Below are 19,737 nucleotides of genomic sequence, written 5' to 3' on the forward strand. Positions count from 1 at the left end.
CTGCGGGGCTAGGGTCGCTCGGCCGCCGCCGCCTTTTCAATGGGCACAAGCTCCACGCGCTATGCCTGGCCCCGCCCCTCTCCCCGGGCTCCATTCTCTGGGGTTTGTTGTTCCAGTGCGTGCGCCTGGCGCGTGCCGCTGCGAGCGCTGAATAAACAACTGGAGACGGAGCGAGAGGGGGCGGAGCTTGGGGCTGGCAGCGGCTGAGACCTGCTCTGAGCGGGCACTGCCACCTGCTTTTACTTGGCAGGAAGATATGCCCGGCCACTGCCACCTGACTAGACTAGCTGATACGCCGCAAGCCACATTCAGTGGGCACTGCCACCTGATTACACTCGCACATACCTTCTGCAAGCCACTCGGGGCTGTCCCCTGATTATGCCATTCATCAAGCCATTTCTGGGATTCTGGAGCAGAGGGCACAGACACTGGTGATTCTGATGCTGGAATGGGGAAATATATCGGGGCTGATGATAGCTGCTTTGTGGCATAGGGTGACGGCTGACTACTTGGACAAGTTACTCTGGCACTTTGTATCACTACACATCACTACAAAGTGTCACAGTAACTTGTACAAGTAATCAGCTGTCACCCTATGCCACAAACCAGCGATCATCAGCCCCGATAGAGTGTGCATACTGCTCATGGGTAATGTCTCATGTATAGGGTGTATACTGCTCATGGGTAATGTCTCATGTATAGGGTGTATACTGCTCATAATGTCTCATGTATAGGGTGTATACTGCTCATGGGTAATGTCTCATGTATAGGGTGTATACTGCTCATGGGTAATGTCTCATGTATAGGGTGTATACTGCTCATGGGTAATGTCTCATGTATAGGGTGTATACTGCTCATGGGTAATGTCTCATGTATAGTGTGTATACTGCTCATGGGTAATGTCTCATGTATAGGGTGTATACTGCTCATGGGTAATGTCTCATGTATAGGGTGTATACTGCTCATAATGTCTCATGTATAGGGTGTATACTGCTCATAATGTCTCATGTATAGGGTGTATACTGCTCATGGGTAATGTCTCATGTATAGGGTGTATACTGCTCATGGGTAATGTCTCATGTATAGGGTGTATACTGCTCATAATGTCTCATGTATAGGGTGTATACTGCTCATGGGTAATGTCTCATGTATAGGGTGTATACTGCTCATTCGTAATGTCTCATGTATAGGGTGTATACTGCTCATGGGTAATGTCTCATGTATAGGGTGTATACTGCTCATGGGTAATGTCTCATGTATAGGGTGTATACTGCTCATGGGTAATGTCTCATGTATAGGGTGTATACTGCTCATGGGTAATGTCTCATGTATAGGGTGTATACTGCTCATGGGTAATGTCTCATGTATAGGGTGTATACTGCTCATGGGTAATGTCTCATGTATAGGGTGTATACTGCTCATGGGTAATGTCTCATGTATAGGGTGTATACTGCTCATGGGTAATGTCTCATGTATAGGGTGTATACTGCTCATGGGTAATGTCTCATTTATAGGGTGTATACTGCTCATGGGTAATGTCTCATGTATAGGGTGCATACTGCTCATGGGTAATGTCTCATGTATAGGGTGCATACTGCTCATGGGTAATGTCTCATGTATAGGGTGTATACTGCTCATGGGTAATGTCTCATGTATAGGGTGTATACTGCTCATGGGTAATGTCTCATGTATAGGGTGTATACTGCTCATGGGTAATGTCTCATGTATAGGGTGTATACTGCTCATAAGTAATGTCACATGTATAGGGTGTATACTGCTCATGGGTAATGTGTATACTGCTCATGTATAGGGAGTATACTTTTCATAGGTACTGTGTATATACTGTTCTAGTGTAGAGTGTATTCTGCTCATGTATAGTGTGTATATTGCTCATAAGTATTGTACATACTGCTCATGGGTAATGTGTACATGGATAATTTGTAAACTGCTCATGGGTAGGTTTTATACTACTCATGCCTAGTGTGTATACAGTTCATAGGTAGTGTGTAAACTGTTTATGGGTAGTGTGTATATATTGTCCATGCATAGTGTGTATACCTCTCATGGGTAGTGTATATACTGTTTATGGGTAGTTTATATACTGTTCTTGCATTGTTTATATTCTGTTTTTGTATAGTGTGTAGACTGTTCATGCATAGTGTCTACACCTCTTGTGTACAGCCACACAACACAGGACAACAACTTGTGTACAGCCACACAACACACCTCAGCAACTTGTGTACAGGCACACAACACACCACAACAACTTGTGTACATCCAAACACCACACCACAACTTGTGTACATCCACACACCACAACTTGTGTACAGATACACAGCACAACGCACTGGCTTGCATACAAGCTGCTCGACACTCCTCAACAGCACGAGTACAGCTACAACACACACTACAACATAATGTGCACATCTACACAACACTCCACAACAACATGTGTACAGCGACTCAACAAATCAATCACAATAACCTATTGGCTTTGTTAGCAAGCAATGACAGTCTTTTTCCCTATCAGCAGATAATTCTGCTCACTTTTCAACATGAAATATTCAGTAGGTGTAAACCCACTTGCTCGTTGTCATCTGCACCTTGCACACATTGTTCAAAGTGAACACTATCAGCCTGCTCTCATGAACTACAATCTCTGATCTCATATTGTTGCGTGCAGCCATCCACAGAATGACTACACACACAAGCAACCATTTCCAACAGCTTGGGACTGGAAGCATTCACCATGGGGATGTGTGCATCAGATTGCTGGCAGGGCACATTTGAATATTTCTTTTCCTAGGAATGCAGTGCTATCCGAGGCCGGGAGTAACCCATAGTAACCAGATGGAAATATTTTGTTTAATTAAATAAAGTCTGATTCACTTATATCACTGTAGTTCCACTGGCTGGGCGACTAGTACTGGTGCTCTGATCATTGCCACACATCACTTGGACAGACTAGAACTGGCACTGCTGGCTTCATCAGTGGTTTCCAGCCTATGACACTAACAGCACTGCACACCGAATGCCAGGATAAGTTAGCACTTGCACACGTGCTGGGATCTGGGAGCAGAACTGGGAAGGAAGAATCTGGACTGCATTGTATTTACATGCATTTCACTAAACACGTGCTACAAAGTGTATTCAGTCTGTGAGGGTTATTCACAAAGCTGCCAAAGGCAGCCGAGTGAATAACCGAGCCGAAGTGAACAGAGGCGGACGAAGTTTGACTATTCACTTCAGCTTTGTACGGCTGAACGTACATCGGCTGAAATCAGCTGTACATCGGCTGCCTTCGGTCAGCCAAATTGCAGAAGGAGTTCGACTCAGCCGATCCAACATCTGCATCGGCTAAGCCGCAGCTCCAGCAGCTCACTCGCTGCCGTTCTCTCCTATTCTCATAGGGGCCGAACGCTAGTGAGTGAACAGTCGGCTATTCTGCTCCCTACCTCCGAGGTAGGGAGCAGAATAGAAAGAATGTAAATAAATAAATGGGGAAAAAAAACTTTAAAAACTATTTGAATAGATGTTAAAAAAAGATATATTAAAAGAAAAGTAAAAAAATTCTAAAAAATGATTTTAAGAAAAGAAAAAAAGAGAAAAAGCTTTTGGTTCCCCCTCCCAAACAATACCAGATTCTTTAGGTTTGGTAGGATAGTTAGGAGGGACCCCATTTTTTAAAAAAGGGGGAAAAAGCGTGGGGGTTCCCCCTCAAAGATTAGTGGTGAAGAATGTCACCAGCACACCGAAAATCCTTTCAGGATCACCAAATGTTACAGTCATTACGAGCACCCTATCACTGGGAATATCCGGTAAGGAGTGCAGCAAGATCCTCTTCTTTATCCTGGTTCCCCCTCAAAGTCATACCAGGCCCTTAAGGTCTGGTAGGAATTTGAAGGAGGAACCCCACCCCCACAAATGGGGGGGAAAAAGTGGGGTCCCCCTAAAATTCCCAACCAGACCCGTGATCCGAGCACAGGCCTGGCAGGGCAGGAAAGGGGGAGACAAGTGAGCGCCCCCTCCGTGCCATACCAGGCCACATGCCCTTGCACCGGGAGGGTGCTTTTCCAGGGTCGTCCCTGGAAAAGCACCTTGTTCCCGTGCTGATGGGGACAAGGACGTCTTCCTCACAAGGCTTGGGGCATTGGTTGTGGGGATGCGGGCAGGAAGGCTTATTCACATCGGGGTACCCCTTTAATAAAGGGGTACCCAGATGTGGCCCCCCCTTGTGAATGAGTAAGGGGTACTTGTACCCCTACCCGTTCACTAAAGGGTTAAAGTAAAATAGTAAAAAAAGACGCCAGACTTTCGAAAAAAATCCTTTATTTGAAAAAAAAAACAAAAATGGTCCACGGAATTAATCCTAGGGTCAATCACGATGTCAAGCGTTGTCCACAACGATGACGACTTGACGAAATAAAAAAAAAACAAGAAAAAATAAATAGAATTAATGTTTAAAAAAACAACACCCGCGGACCCATCCGTTAGCGACAAACTCCCGCTGCAGAATGGCATTCTGACAGATAAGTTTCAGAATCCTGAGTCCATTGCGTTGCAGAGACCTGAGTCCATTGCGTTGCAGAGAAACCATGTTGTTTAGGAACTCTCACCGTTCACCATACCCACTAATCACTGCAGCACTGCAGAAAATTTTTTGTTCACAGGTGTATTGTTTTTCATGGGGAGATGCATACAGGTGCTGCGTTCCGATCCGTAACTGAAAATCCGCCAGATTGCTTGCAGGGGTCGGTAAACTGCATTGCCTCCTCCAGACACCTCTGCCTTGCATTCCAGGCTCCGCTGCCTCCACTGTGGGCCTGAGACCAGCATCACAGGTTTGGGTGGGTAGCAGGGATAGAGACCAGTCAATGTCAGTTCACTGTTCTCCTCCCCACTGAATGAACCCTGATTGCATCACTTCCAGCTTCTGAGCTGTAATTCCCCGGCCAGTGAAGCCGGGAAAGAAGCTGATCAATATTCATGGTTAACTCTGAACTGATGACCTGTATGGGCTTTTAAAGTGTTGCCTATGGACATTTTTAAGCTTGGTATGTTGGGTATCTATTTACTCGGCATAACCTCATCTTTTATATGTTACAAAAAAAATTACGTATCATATTGTGCTTTTTTGTGCACTAAAATGAACTGCAATATTTTTTTTACTGAAATGCTGGGCTTGAGAAAGAGTCGCGCTAATATCATGAGACATAAACATTTGCAACTGCCACCATTTTATTCGACAGGGCCTCTGTCTCAGGAAACATTTAACTCAGGAGTGTTTCAGTCATTTTCAGGCCTAAAATGTCGATTTTAAGATGTGTGGAAAAAACACAAAAACAGCTCTGACAGCAAAATGGTTAAAAGTCTACAGATCTGTGTTCGTGCATGCAAATTTTCCCCATTGGAATGAACGAGATATAAGAACACTACACATCTAAACTCTGTTCTTTGTAAATCTGTCACATCTGGGTATCCGTTGGCTTTATAAATCCTACTATACTATACATCTGGGTGAAACTGATTATGGCGTATCATCATTTTAACAAATACCACTTCCCATTTCCCTTTTTCTACAGCGGGACATCTATAGAAGTAGTTTTTCATATAGAAAGGCTCATTTTAAAGCCATTTATATTTCTGTTGGAGAACTGTGCTTCCTGTGTTCCGAAAACAATAAGTCAAAAGAATAGCAATCGCAATCCACTCTCTGGCATGTGTGATAAAAGTTGATAGGCTTCCCATGCACCTGTCACTTTTCTATTGCACAGGTTACAAGGCAAGGGGGGGGAGGGAGTAATAAAAAACAATGTCGCCCCATTAGTCACACACAATGAACTGTAATCAGGCAGCAGAGCTTTGGCAGTGCCGCCAGTCTGTGCAGCACATCAAGATAGGAGCTGAGTTATCAGGAGATCACCCCCTGCCTGGCCATGAAGTGTCAGGCTGATGCGTGACGTCATAGCATCCCCCACACACACACACAATGCGGTGGTGTGAACTGATTTAAAAGAAAACAAGGTAAGCTGACTTGTCCATGCATTGGTACCACGCTTGGCAAGGCAGCCCAGCACAGTCCAACGCACCTGGAGTGAACGGGTTCAAGTTCAAACTCAGTGAATAACCTGAAATGGGTCAAAGGTAAGCAGTAAACTGGCATAGGTTTGAAAAAAAAAATGTTCTATGCAAATGTTCAGGCAAAACTTTTATTAACCATTGCAGTGGGGCCACCCTGCACTGCAAGGGTTAACTGCTCATTTTTATCTAGGTGCTAAAACAACAACGTTTTTATCCTCGAGCTGGCTGGCTAGACTATGCTGCAGCGTTGTAATGTCCCTCGGTGTCCTCATGTCCAATACACAGTGTATTGGACATGATGATTCGAGGATCCTTAGAACACTGCAGCAGAAAGGGAGCCAGGCTGAAGGGACCAGTCTTAAGCTGACCATACACCTATAGATTATCTGCAGATTTTCTATGGTCAGATGGAAAAAGCGTAAGAGGAGACTTTCTTGTTTATCGGGAAGCTGAACAATTTGATTGGATGCAGGCATTGTTCAGGTATTTTGACAGCCAGTGGGGCCGACTATCATGATACTGAAGCTTGGCCCAGTGGGAGATTCCTCAGAGGGAGCATGGAGCTGGCCTCCTGGCTAATCAGAAAGCAGGGCCTCGCGTCATTACACGGCGCCTGGCTTACTGATTGGCCGGCCAGACGGCTCCGGCTGGGTAACGGAGGAAGGCCACGTTCTGGCTGGAGAGGCCCCCGGGGTGAGAGGCTGGACATACCAAGGTAAGAGGGGACTTTCTTGTTTATCGGGAAGCTGGGTGGCGAGTCATTACACGCCACCTGGCTTCCTGAATGGGACTTCCGTTAGTCGGTAATTGGTATCGGCGTGTACCGAAAAAAATTATCGGTACTCATACTCGGTACCAAATTACCGGTATCGGTGCATCCCTAATATATATATTATACACAGGACAGATAGAGAGAGAGAGAGATAATTACACAGTTACAATAATTACTTCATCAAGGTTATTAATAAAAATAAATAAAAAGAGAAACATTCTAGTTCTTTTTAACCAGCCACAAATCAGCATTTTTAACCTAATAACCTTAAGAAGTTCTCTTATTGGTTGAGGTTAGTAAGAGCTCTTCATATGATTTTACCTTATCAAGACCAGTATAGAGTTTCTTGAAGGCTTTTCCTTTTTTCATTGTAGCAAAAGTAAGTGGTTATTACCAGTAAAAGTTTACTGTTGCAATTTGTTTGGTGTGGATGTGTTTCCTGATATAATGTAGCACTTGTTTCTCTTGACAGCTGTGAAGTTCCACCTTCTTTATCATTGAGCGCTTGTTCACCCCAATTGCGGTGTGTTCCAGAGCGGGAGCTGCTGGAGGGCACCGCAATCACTCACAAAACATGCCCCTTGGTTCTGGGCCAGGAGGGGCCATGGCCGTGCATTTAAGTAAATGGCACCGCAGCCACGCACTCCGCCCGCAGTACGATCGGTTGCATGGCAAAACATTCCCTGTGTTCCGTTCCACTGCAAACGCAAAAAATAGAGCATGCAGCATTTTTTGCATTTGCAGTGGAACGGAATGCAGGCAATGTTTTGCCACGCGTCCAATCGCACTGCGGGCGCGGGGCGTGGCTGCGGTGCCTTGACTTCAATGCACCGCCACACCCCCTCCCACCTCAGAATAAAGGTGGAAGTTTTGTGAGCGATTGCAGTGCATTCCAGCAGTACCCGCACTGGAACGCAACGCAATTGGAGTGAACATGCCCAGAATCAGGTAAGAGAGCTTTGCCTTGCCCCTTGCCCAGGAGTTTATTTGTGAAGAAGTGTATGCCAGGGTGCTAGGGATGTTTTCATTATGACACCTAGACATGTTCCCTCCTTCTTCCTCTAGACAAAGGTACATTGAAAATAACGCCCAACAGACCTTTCAATGGAGTGAACTTTGGACACCAATAAATGTGCTCATTAAAGCTGCTTCTTGAGGTACAAACCATCATTCCAAGTACAAGGTTAGCAAATAAAACGGCTAAAATGTTTCATATCCAGCAGCAACAACAATATAAAGGCAAAGACAAGTTATCACTAAAAACATATACTATCAATACATTAAAACACTGACATTTAGATTGCTAAAGCTGTTTTTCATGGCATACTATGTTTACCATTTTTTTTTATCCTGTAAGGCCCCAGGCACACTTGCAAATGGGACTGATTTGGTAAATTTTACAAATTGCTCTGTGATACTCATGTGAACAGTTGGGAAGCGCTATACAAAGCGATGGCAACTGACAGTGCCCTCAGCTGTTTGCATCCATTCGCATGTAAGCAGACATGCTGGGATTACCTGTGGCTGATTGCCTCTGGATGCAGCTTTTCACATTACTCCCACTGAGCAATTTGTGGGACTTACTTAATTGACCCCATTCGCAAGTGTGAATGGAGCCCTATACATCTCAGTGCTGCTGATCGCCAGCTTTATTCAGCCACTTCCTGTGTACATGCATTCACTTCAGCATGAGCTGCAAATCATTGCTCTGGACCAGTTTCCTGATAGCGAAAACAGAGGACCATACCTGCTGAATGTGTGTCACCCTGGTCACTTTCAGTCTCAAACAGATGAGCATGTGACAGTGTGACAATGCAGGAGCACACATGGGGGACTGTTGTCCCCCTATAACAGGAAGAACCTGAATGGTGAGCTTCATGGCAGGATCACTAGGTATTCTTGTAACATAGTCTGCAGATTTAAAGGGTTAGTAAACCCTCAGTGTGCTTTTGCATACATTTACTGCTAGTTTTTTTTTTTTAAAACACCTTTTCAAACAGGTTTAAACTTACCTGTGTCTTCGCCGCACACTCCCGTCCGAACATCTGAAGAGTCTTGTGCGGCCGCAAAGGATCTTGGGGTGGGTGCATGTGCAGTTCAGATGTTCACCCAGGAGACGAGGAGAGACACGAGGTAAAGCTGGCCATTCGTTGTGCGATGGTTGTGAGATAATTAAAATTTCGTATGATCTGCCCATCTTGGACAGGCAGATCGTACTTGCGATCATCGCAAGCCTCCCCGCTGTGCGGCATTCATCTCCCGACCACGCCACCAACCCGCCGAAAATTGTACGATTTTCGGCAGGTTTTCAAGAATGCGCGGAAGACGAATGTATTGCGACCTTATAGTAGAAGAGGTCGCACGCTGCCTATACACCTGCCGATTATCGTAGGATCGCGGGATCACCCGCGATTATCATACAATAATCGGCAGGTGTATAGGCACCTTACGTCTATGGAGCAGTGCGCACCCACACAGACTCCGTGGGACATCAGAGAAAAGGAGGACGGAGGAGTCAGGGCTGGATCGGAGACCCGCACTAGTGCTGGAGGGACATCTGAAAACTACACTAAAGAAGAAGATGATTGGATTAAGAGGCATCATTTAACCCCTACGTGACGGGAGACGTACAGTGTACGTCTTGTCACTTTGTGCCTATATGACTGGCCACGTACACTGTACGTGACGAGTTATATCAGGCTTTGTAATGCCGGTATTTGCTGATTAGGTAAATCCATACACTAATATTGGGGGGAGGGGGAATTATCCTTTAATGTCACTTTAAGATTGCAGATTGAAAAGCATGTCAAAACTTAAATAAGATTTCAGCAGTTGAGTTTATATCTTTTAATTATCCTTGTATTCAGTCAGGCAGAGGCCTTTAGGATTTTATTATATTAGAATTCGTATAGGTAGTTATATCACGCACGCAGGGTAAAATGGTTGGTGGAGTGACATCTGTATGTCCATGAATGACTGATTGGACCACAGAGACCCACTGATTCTTCTGAGTCTGACAGTGATGACTGGTTTCAGTGAAATTGGTTTAATTGCTTGGCCACTTTAGGACTGGCTAAATACTTTCTGATTTTTGACAACAGTGCAAATGATCAGAACACCACTTGCGATAGTAGGACACAAGCAGAGATGACAATAATGCCTCATTCACATGGGGCATACACATCCGTGCTGCGTGCAAACCCGTAAATGGGCCGATTCTGGGCGGGACAAGTGCTGCATGTGATTACACGCAGCAGCCTGTTCTTCCCTATGGGAGGATGCAGCTGTTTGCTGTTACACGCACACCTGAACGGCACATCCGTGCAGGTACGTGTGTCCACACTTGGACACAGATAGGATGCATTCTGTCTGCGTCCAAGTGCGGACATCCGTACCCGCACGGATGGCAGGGTACAGCCAGCCGCGTCCTCTCATAGGGAAGAATAGGCTGCTGAGCGCAATCAGACGCAGCACCTGTCCCTCCCCAGATCGGACCCGTACTTGCCTCACGGACGTGTACTCCCAGTGTGAATGAGGCCTAAAACTACAATAAGCATAAAGGAGCACAGGAACAATGTTAGGACTGGTTAAAGCGGACCTTCATTCTCTCCACACATTTTACTTTGTTGCACTCCTACCTCCTTCTCGAAATAATTTTTATTTATTTTCCCCAAAATACCTTTTTTCTTTGACACCCCTCCTGGCACTTCCAGGATTCTCACCAAGATAAGACATCCCATCCTCCCCCAGGCTCCTAGAATACTGACATCATGCATCCCAGGAGGTAGGGCCATCCGTATAATGAGGCACCATGAGGCTGTTGCCTTAGGCAGCATCTCTTTGGCTCACGTGGGTGGGGGGGGGAGGGGGGGGCGGCAGCCGGAGCGGAATGGCCGCTTTGTTGCACAATGTTTGCAGTGTGCCTGCAGCCTCCTTTCTGGACAGAGTGTTCCAGATTGCTAAGAGCTAGACGGGGAGATGTGTAAGCGCCATACACATCTTCCCACCAGGCTCTTAGCAACCTGGGAAACTCTGGATGGTGTCCCACTCAGCTCCTTCAACCATGTCATCATTGAAAAAGCCATCCACTGAGTGAATTCCAACCCGGTTTATCAGGAACCAGACGAATTTTGCACAGTGTATGGGCAGCTTAAGATATCTATGGAATGCTGCAATTGTTTTGGCCTTTGTTAGGCTTTAAACCACAGCGATCTGTAACTCATAGCTGAATTTATTTACCAGTTCATAACAAACAAACACAAATCAGACTGCTGGAAATTGAAAAGAGCAATGCCAGGCAAAAAGCATTTTTAAATCAATTTACAAAGCAATTTCAATCACTTGGATACCAAAATCTGCAAACAATTGAGACGATGGGTAGCAGATTGCTGTGGATGAAAGCTGGAAAGCTCCAGAATTGCCGACAAAGCTGCCAAGTATTTGGCCATAGCAAGATCTATTTAATCACAGCAAATCTCCGAATGTGTCACAGAGAAACTGTAAAGTGTCTCCATATTCACAAACAAACAGAAGCAAGTATGACCATGCAGCAGCCCATCATTTCAAGTATAATATTAATGTTGTGTCTGTCCTTGTCCAGATAAACCAAAGTAAACCTTTCGTTACAGCAATGAATTGGGGCTGTCATTTGTGACCTTCTTCAGATAATGATACTTGCCTGACTGTTAAGCTGGAGTCAATACTTTTTGAACCACTGACCCAAAACAATTATATATATATCATGAAAGTCAGATGTCCTTATCAGTATCACTTACAGGTCCCCTCCCCACCCTGTAACTGGACAGTGAAATGAGAAGCAGCACATCAATGAGCTCATCTCTCTGTCACCCTGCTCTTTCCTCCTATTAGCATGCTCCATGCATTGAAGCACACCTGAAAGGCTTCATGTGCTGCTTCTCACTCCCCAGCTCTCAGGTACTTCAAGAGGCTAATACTAGGTCAGATGCAGTTGTTCATATATACAAAAATACCCTGTGCTTGTAAATTGTTCAGTGAGGGTTGTCAGCGCAGGGTATTTTTGCATATAGACTATATTGCCAAAAGTATTGGGACACGTGATAGGTTGCCACCTGTGCACTAAGTCCATCCGTGAAATGTCCTTGCTACTAAATATTCCACGGTCAACTGTTATTGGTATTATAACAAAGTGGAAGCAACTGGGAACAACAGCAACAGCAATTTAGCCACAAAGTGGTAGGCCACGTAAAATGACAGAGCGTGGTCAGCGCATGCTGAAGCGTGCAGATTCAATAGCTACAGACCTCCAAACTTTGTGTATGCCTTCAGACTGGCACAACAACAGTGCATAGAGAGCTTCATGGAATGGGTTTCCATGGCCGAGCAGCTGCATCCAAGCCTTACATCACCAAGTGCAATGCTTTGGATTCAGTGGTGTAAATCACGCCACCACTGGACTCTAGAGAAGTGGAGACGTGTTCTCTGGAGTGATGAATCACGCTTCTCTGTCTGGCAATCTGATGGACGTGTCTGGGTTTGGCAGTTGCCAGGAGAACGGTACTTGCCTGACTGAATTGTGCCAAGTGTAAAGTTTGGTGGAGGGTGGATTATGGTGTGGTGTTATTTTTCAGGGGTTGGGCTTGGCCCCTTAGTTCCAGTGAAGTGAACTCTTAAGGCATCAGCATACCAAGACATATTGGACAATTTCATGCTCCAAACTTTGTGGGAACAGTTTGGGGATGGCCCCTTCCTTTTCCAACATGACGGCGTACCTGTGCACAAAGCAAGGTCCATAAAGCAATGGATGAGCGAGTTTGGGGTGGAGGAACTTGACTGGCCTGCAACCCGATAGAACACCTTTGAGATGAATTAGAGCGGAGACTGCGAGCCAGGCCTTCTCGTCCAACATCAGTACCTGACCTGACAAATGCACTTCTGGAAGAATGGTCAAACATTCCCATAGACACACTCCTAAATCTTGTGGACGCCTTCCCAGAAGAGTTGAAGCTGTTATAGCTGCAAAAGGTGGACCAACTCAATATTGAACTAAGACTGGGATGCCATTAAAGTTCATGTGCGTGTAAAGGCAGGCGTCCCAATACTTTTGGCAATATAGTGTATATCTTTTGACACTTTTTTTTAGCTCTGCAGCGGTAACACAACCATCTTAGATTAAGTTATATGACCATAGCACAGATTATTTATTGATATAGATTCAGGTACTAACACTGCTTAAATTTGAAAAACATATTTATTGATTTATTATTGATTACGGAGCTGTATTCATTTGTGTCTTTTACATCTGCCTAGAGTTCAGCTTTTAAATGATCTATACTTTTGACACAGCAGTCTATTGGCTGCATAGAGGCTGCATTAGACCACTCAACTCTGCTCTGTATCTGGGTGCTGCAGAGGATCATTCAACATGGCCATGTCCTTGTAATAACACTGACAGACTGCTGGGTGTACACTACTAGATTTTTTTTTTCTGTTCAGCGTTTGGGCTGAATGGATAAAAACTAACAGATTCCTCCATCCACACTAAATAGCATGGATGGAGGAATCTCCCACTGTTGCTGGGTTTTTTTGTAGCCAGCTTTACAGAAACATGGTATTGCTCCACATCAGTGAACTTGCACATGCACAACCATTGTATTAGCCATTTCCACACTCATTCAACTGCATTATTGAAATTATAGAGTGAAGTCCAAAAGATTTTTTTTTAACTTTGCCTTAAGCTGCCCACACACCTTACAACTATCTGCAGATTTTCTGTGGTCAGATGGAAAAGGTGCAACAGATTCCTCCGTCTACACTTAACTGTGTGGATGGAGTAATCTCCACCTGGGCCAATCTGTTGCACTTTTTCCATCTAACCACAGAAAATCTGCAGATAAATTGTAAGGTGTGTGGGCACCTTTAAGGTGCCCATACACCTTACAATTATCTGCAGATTTTCTGTGGCCAGATAGAAAAAGTGCAACAGATTGGCCCAGGTCGAGATTACTCCATCCACACAGTTAAGTGTAGATGGAGGAATCTGTTGCACCTTTTCCATCTGACCACAAAAAATCAGCAGATAATTGTAAGGTGTATGGCCAGCTACAGTGATTGGACATTGGACAGAGCAATTGGACATTGATCAGTGAATCTTCTCTCATATTAAGCACCCTACCAGGCTGCTGGAAGTGACAAAGAAAACACCTATTTTGGGATGGCTTACAAACAGTGGCGTAACAATCGCCATAGCGACCTAGGCGGCCGATATGGGGCCCGGACACAGGGGGGCCCGGCCAGGGCCGCCTGGGTCGCTATGGCATGTGGGGTTGCTGGCTGTCACAGACACAGCTCAGCAGCGGCCACGGCACATTTGCCTCATAGCCGCTGCGGAGCTGGGTCAGTGACAGCCAGCCGCTGCGGCAGACGAGGGCTATGTTCGGAATGTAGGCGGGGGCCGCCTCCTCTTACATCACTGGCCAGCGACCGGTGATGTAAGAGAAGGCGGGGCCCGTCGATAGCAGAGGCGCTGACAGGTAGGAGATCTCAGACCCTGCAGAGCCCACTATAGAGAGTCTATGGTGGGCTCTGCAGGGTCACTCTCCACTGGGGCTCTGCAACTAGCAATCACGCGGCCCCATACAAAATTTTGCTATGGGGCCCTGTGATTTGTAGTTACGCCCCTGCTTACAAAGGACAACATGAATCTTCAAATCTACTACTGCATGTGCTTAAAGCAGAATTTTTTATTAACCCTTGGAGTGGGGCTACCCTCACACTGCAAGGGTTAACTGCTTTTTTTTTTTTGTCTAGCAGTCTGCAGTGGTCTAAGGTCCCACAAACCATCAAATTCTATACACAGTGTATAGATGGGAGAATACCAAGCAACATTCCAATGCTGCAGTGTAGGAGGAAAAGGCTTCAGTGACCAGAGAAGCAGGCTGCCGGCTCAGCGGTTCAGGTGATTATAACTAAATTGGATATCACATCTGAGTACATCCTTGGGTAGGTGCTGTAACCATAACTCATTAACAAGTCAAAGGGAATTACTTCATATAATCACACCACAGTGCAAGGTTTCAGGCCTTGCACAAGACTCACTTGTTAAAGCATGTGTTGGGGAATATCCCTTAATTTCCTGTCCTTGTGACACCAGTCACTGAGACAGGAATTGAGGGGGAAGGCTGTTAGTGTCAACCTTTCCAAACAGCGTTGAAAATGTAACCCTCACTCACTGCATTCAGTGCTAGTCCACACTAAACGCGGCCTCTGGACGCAGTTGTAGTCTGTGCCTTGGCTGCATACAAAGTGACTGATTAGCTGTGACGTTTCTGTGCAGCCAGAAACTACCCAGAAACACCATGGATGCAAAGTCTGCCACCTGAGTAAGATGTGTAAAAGAGTAAGGTGTGTAAAAGGGTATCACTGGTGGAGCACGTTACTGGGAGGGGGATGTGGTGCATGGGTGATGCACAATACCTCTGGGTCTGGCTCTGTCCAGCGTCCCATCCAGCTCACTGACATCACTGGTTACCAGGAGCTGGGCAGGATGCCAGCCAGAGCATCCCACTCAGCTCCTTACAACCAGTGACCTCAGTGAGCTGGGTGGGACACTGGACACAACGTCACAGATTGCTCCATGTGCAACGTTTCAGGGTCTCACAGGATCCCCTTCATGAGGCAGAAGCAGCTTCTTTCTGCCTGATGAAGGGGATCCTGTGAGACCCCGAAATGCTGCACCGACTGTATCATGCTATGCGGCTTATACATCAATAAATTGTATTTGATTTCCTATTGGAGTGCCGGTGTCTATATTTCTATTTCTTTTTTCTTTTTTTTTTTACAAAGTCTTTATTTAAATTTTTCAAATAGTTTTTTAGAACAAGGTACAAAAACCATAGAATCAACAATACATAAGAATAACATAGACAAAGAGGTAGGAAGAACCGTTGTATAGGGGCCCCAACAATAGGAAATAATATAACGGCATTGGGCAGACCTGAGAAGTACTCTGAATGGAATCTAGCATGTCCCACAGCATTAATAAAAGGTAGCACCAATATGCCAAGGGTGACTTAACTAGGATCATCGGGCCTGTACTACACAGGCAGAGGAAATCGAGTCAACAGAAATAAAAAGATATATATTTCTGATTGAGGCGGTTGTCATCAGCAGCTGCAGCACCCACTTTACTAGTTTGGAACAGCGGTTCCGAGTGCGATGGGTTTATGGACTGCAAATGCCTCAGGCTGGCTAATTATAGGGACGGCAAGAGGCTCTATTCTGCATTAATTACGATTGACGAGCAGTTATGTGAAACAGTGGTAGCATGGCTGTTTGCACACACACTGTGAGCATGCAGTGTTTAGATCTGCCAGCAAGAAAAACTAGATTCATGCCGGCGTGTGCCCCCAGTTGCCCGTGTGAATAAGGCCTTAATGTTACTACTATCAGCAGGAACAGGGTTAATTGTGTGCCCAACTCTGTGCCTGTTCTCCACCTCCCACCTGTGTATCAGGACAAAACACCCCCTTACCATCCTATGATTTAGTGAGGACATGGGACACAAGAATAGAATGGGTCAAGCAATTAACTCTCTCCTTGCCGATGGGGAATAGTTATATTATCTATATTACAACATTTATGTAAGTAGGTTAATATTTATTTTATTTTATGTATGTGTATGTATAATTGGAGGAAGGGGGGAGTGAGAGTAGGTTAGTGAGGAATTATTGCTTTTATATCTATTTCCTCAAACTGTCACCCCTAGAGCCCCAAATGTTTATTGCTCAGGACTATCGGCATGTTAATCTGACCAACAGGAGGTTAAAGATCTATTACCCCCAGTTAGCACCTCAATTGAAATGCATTGTGCTGCTAACCTTTTGTGCATTGCTTTTTATTTATTTATTTATTTTACTGGTTATCACTATAATTGCTTTAAACCAAACTGGCCTCATATTTGCAAAAGCTGTTTTTTCCCTTCTTAAGAGTGTGACAAAAACTTGTTTTCTTGAACAACAGGATAAAATTGTTCATCTATAACATTAGAATCATCTATAGATTTGCTGCAGGTCGTTTTGTTAGCCTAGACGTGGCCTGGGCTCTGGGACACTACTTTTTCCTAACTAGGAGCGAAAATAAAATAAAAGTCTTTCATGGTAAACAAATCCAGCTGATTCTCTCCACACAAGACATGAATAGCCGGAGGAAAAAAAAAAACTTTCGATAAATGGTGCATTTTTTTCTTTCTCTGCTGGGTATAGCATTCAAGATCAGGCCTGTATTCAAGATGCAGTAAATTTTTTTCTCAGCAAGAGAGTTTAGAAAAGAAGCGTGGGGTCTATTCACAAACCTCTTCCCCCCTTCTCAATTGCCTGGCTGTATGAAACCTATCTTCCATGCCTTGTCAGACTATTCCTGCAGACCAATTGCAGGCCTCCTTTGCTAAATCTTTGAGCATCAAGAAAGGACTCTTGAATCCCCTCCACCCCCTCCTTATTTTGTCTGTTTCAGTCATTAGCCTGTGTAATAATTAATATGACAACTGGACGCTGCAGTCTGTATAGGAACACCTCCGCTACAGAAGAAATGAGAAGCACATAAAGCAGAAGGATTGTTCCATAACCGGGAGGTTGTAGATATGGTTATTTTTTTAATAAGATAAATAAAAAAATAAACCAATATGAAATAAACACTTTCTACTCTAAGACTCGGTTCACACCAGACAAGCGTTTGTTTGCGATACGTTGACATGCATTCACGTGTTTTTGAAGCTGCCCGTACACCTTACAATCTAATTCTACAATTCCTTAATACCTCATTCACACTGCAAAGAGCCGGCCCGTACAGATCCGTGCGACTTGCATGGCTGTATGGGGCCACTCCCGCGAAGCAGTGGCTTCACAAGGGGGGTGCGGCCCGCACCCGGGTGCCACCAATGACAGTCATTTTGGTGTCACCCCCTATGAAAAGTCGGGCACTCGGTCACAGACCTCGGTCGCGGTCTACTCAGTGACATCTCAGCATGGATGTCACACCACTAACTCAAACTCAATCTGTCAAAAACTGAGCTTATAATTTTTCCTCCTCTCCATGTTCCCTTCCCCATCACAATCAACAACACTACGATCAACCCCCTCCCATCAAGTCAGGGTATTCGGTGTTATCCTTGACTCTGAGCTCTCCTTTCAGCCCCACATCCAATCACTATCCAAATCTTGCCGACTCCACCTCTGTAAGATTTCCAAAATACGCCCCTTTTTAACAAACAAAACCACAAAGCTTCTAATTCACTCCCTTGTAATCTCTCGTCTCGACTACTGTAACTCCCTACTTGTTGGCCTACCACTAAGCAGCCTATCCCCCCTTCAGTCTATTATGAATGCTGCTGCCAGACTCATCCACCTTACCAACCGTTCAGTGTCTGCCGCCCCTCTATGCCAATCCCTCCACTGGCTCCCACTTGCCCAACGAAAAAAATTCAAAATACTAACAACAACATACAAAGCCATCTACAACTCCACCCCAACCTACATCACTGAGCTCATCTCAAAATATCACCCAAACCGTCCTCTCCGCTCCTCTCAAGACCTCCTGCTCTCTAGCTCTCTCATTAGCTCCTCCCATGCTCGCCTCCAGGACTTCTCCAGAGTGTCCCCCATCCTCTGGAACTCCTTACCCCATTCTGTCCACCTATCTCCTACGCTGCCCACCTTTAGGCGATCCTTAAAAACCTATCTCTTCAGGGAAGCCTACCTCATCTCAACATAACTGGCTTTTACTTCCCCCAATAACTCAATCCAAACAATTATTACCTTTTGTATCACTTGCCCCTCCTACTAGATTGCAAGCTCTCACGCGCAGGGCCCTCCCAACCCTATTGTTCTGAAACTGTATTGTACTGTAAATTGAATTGTAACAGTACTGTCTCCACTATTTTGTAAAGCGCTGAGCAAATTGTTGGCGCTATATAAGTCCTGTATAATAATAATAATTTAGGTAAACCTGGCCGTAGGGCAGCAAAGAGAGTAAATCCAGGCCCTGAGTATGAGAGTACCCGAGTGCATACACATTGAATAAATTGTTTAGGTAGGGCTTCTATTGTATAGTTCTGGTGGATCCAAAGAAGACTGAGCTTTAGATGTGTCGCTCTCTGTTTTTTTAAAGACCCCGGGTTGTATGGACTTAAATGGCAAATGCGGGTCAACATACCCATAATGTGACTTGCAGGACTATTTTTTCTCAACTCAGCTCACTGATGTGAACGCTTACTATTTAAAACAATATACTCTTTTCCCATGCATTTTGCAGCATTAGTACAATGTGCAGCAAAATGCATCCTATGTACTTTACTGGGTAGTGTAAAGGTTTGGCTTTAGAACTCCTGAGCCCTGTTAACTTGGGTGCCGATAAAACCTACGCACAGCATCAGCAATAACCTCCTCTGCAGGGAGGCTGAATACCAGTGGGGCTCTAGCTTTTGCTAAATGTCTAATTACACCAACCCTTATTTTAGACATACATTAATCCAGCCCTTTTCAAACTTTTTATCCCAGAGGAAGCCTTGAATTAGTTTTCAGGTCTAGAGGAACCTGCTAAAAACAATTCATCATGGGTCAGTGAGAAAAATGTCCCATACATTGGTGGTCAATAGGAAGAATGCAACTCTTACAGCTGTGGTCAGCATGCCATCCTTACAGACAGCTAAAAAAAAAACAATTGTTGGCTCTTGCAAGTGGGATTGGCCCTAGAATTATGCAGGCACCATCAAATGGGAAGTCAATCAGCCATAGGTCAAGGAACTCCTAGCAACCTCTGGAGGAACCCTAGGGTTCTATGCAACTCTGATTGAGGGATTGCATTACTCTATATACACATGCAACTCAATCTATTCAAACATTGGTTGA

The 19,737-nt window shown here is 45.0% G+C and overlaps 1 long non-coding RNA gene across 1 annotated transcript; it reads right to left on the minus strand.

The window, feature by feature from the left end:
- Positions 1-2,254: 2,254 nt before the first annotated feature.
- LOC108789619 lies at positions 2,255-18,058 on the minus strand. Its single transcript, XR_001941411.1, has 3 exons — positions 17,965-18,058; positions 12,393-12,396; positions 2,255-2,266 (listed from the first exon to the last, which is right to left on the minus strand). It is a non-coding gene; the product is annotated as an uncharacterized LOC108789619 (long non-coding RNA).
- Positions 18,059-19,737: the final 1,679 nt, after the last annotated feature.

This window comes from Nanorana parkeri, unplaced genomic scaffold (genome assembly GCF_000935625.1).
Source record: "Nanorana parkeri isolate BGI_ZX_2015 unplaced genomic scaffold, ASM93562v1 scaffold411, whole genome shotgun sequence".
Taxonomy (NCBI): Eukaryota; Metazoa; Chordata; class Amphibia; order Anura; family Dicroglossidae; genus Nanorana; species Nanorana parkeri.